Source organism: Gekko japonicus, unplaced genomic scaffold (genome assembly GCF_001447785.1).
Source record: "Gekko japonicus isolate JY-2015 unplaced genomic scaffold, Gekko_japonicus_V1.1 scaffold17282, whole genome shotgun sequence".
NCBI lineage: Eukaryota > Metazoa > Chordata > Lepidosauria > Squamata > Gekkonidae > Gekko > Gekko japonicus.
Window position 1 is genome coordinate 427 of NW_015182694.1, and position 1,627 is coordinate 2,053.

The following is a 1,627-nucleotide window of genomic DNA, read 5'->3' on the forward strand; positions in this document are numbered from 1 at the left end:
CGAGAAACGGAGAAAAGGACTTCTTTCTTTGCCTGCTCCATCCCATGCATAAGAGTCACCACTCTAAAGAGGACACTGGCATGTTCTCTGCTACTGTAGAAGGCCACACTGGGTCTAATGGACATTAGCTACCAACTCTGAGTTGGAAAATTCCAGGATAATTCGGAGTGAGCTTGGAGAAGGCAGGGTTTGGGGAAGGACTGGACTTCAGTGGGGTACACTGCCATAGACACCAAAGCTGCCATTTTTCTGCAGGGAAACTGAGCTCTGTAGTCTGGAGATGAGCTGCAATTATGGAAGATCTTGAGGCCTCACTTGGAAGCTGACAACCTACGTTAGGAGAAACTCAGGAACAGTACACATGAATCTGCCTTATACTGAATCAGACCCTTGGTCCATCTAGGTTAGTATTGTCTACTCAGACTGGCTGCATCTCTACAGTGTCTCATACAGAGGTCTTTCACATTACCCACAGCCTGATCTTTTAACAGGAGAAGCCAGGGATTGAACCTGGGACCTTCTGCATGCTAAGCAGATGCTCTACCACTGAGCCACAGGCCCTCCCGGTAAAAACTCTTCAACAATGAACCCAATTTACCCCAGGCAGGCAGGTGGATTCTCCCTCACTGGAGGTCTTCCAGAAGAGGCTGGAGAACCAACTGTCGGGGGTGCTCTAGTTTTGGATTTCCTGCATTGAATTGGGAGGTTGGACTAGCTGGCCTCTCAGGACCTTTCCAACCCTAGGAATAACACCTTTATGACTCCATATTCTTAAAAATAGTAGTCTCTCTCCAGCAGACTTTCTGTATAATGAACCAACAGGACATTTGGTGAGTACTGAGTAGGGATGGGCACGAACTGGCTGATGAACTCAAGTTCGTTATGAATTTTGGCTGGTTCATGTTTTGCGAAGTGATGTACGCAAACTGAAGAGCCGCCACGAACTTCCACGAATTTTGATGCCATTTGTGGCGATTCCTGAAGAGCACAAAGCAGGGCTCGGAGCCATTTAAACCCCTGCTTTCTGCTCTTCATGAAAAGCAGGTGATATTCAGCTGTTTGGTTTAAATAGCTTGGAGCCATTTAACCCCCGGCTTTCCACTCCCCACTGCTTTTGACAGGGAGCAGAAAGCGGGGGTTAAATGGCTGGGAGGTGCTTCACCCCTTGCTTTCTGCTCCCCACCAAAAGCCACAGCAAGCAGAAAGCACGGGTTAAATGGCTCTGAGCCATTTAACTCCCTGCTTTCTGATTGCCACTGCTTTTCAGGGTAAGCAGAAAGCAGGGGGTTAAATGGTTCAGAGCCATGTCAACTCTTGCTTTCTGCTCCTCACCACTTTTCATGGAGAGCAGACAGCAGGGGTTTAAATGGCTCATGAACCGATACTAACTCGTTTGGTTTGTGAACCAGCATATCCATTAGTGGTTCAATTTGTGGTTCAGCCCATCCCTATTGCTGAGATGGTGAGGGGGCTTAGTAATAGTTTGGCAGGAGGGTAGACTGGGAACAGAGTCACGGCGATTGCAAAAATTCATTGCAGGCCTCCTGGGCCCCATCTTCCATCTGAGCACAACTCTACGTCCCAATTTGTGGAGCAGTGAACACCTACAGAGAGAGCTTCTGAATTC

General features: G+C 48.2%; 1 non-coding gene across 1 annotated transcript; it reads right to left on the bottom strand.

The window, feature by feature from the left end:
* Positions 1-489: 489 nt before the first annotated feature.
* TRNAA-AGC lies at positions 490-561 on the bottom strand. Its single transcript has one exon. It is a non-coding gene; the product is annotated as a tRNA-Ala (tRNA).
* Between the last annotated feature and the right edge of the window lie 1,066 nt (positions 562-1,627).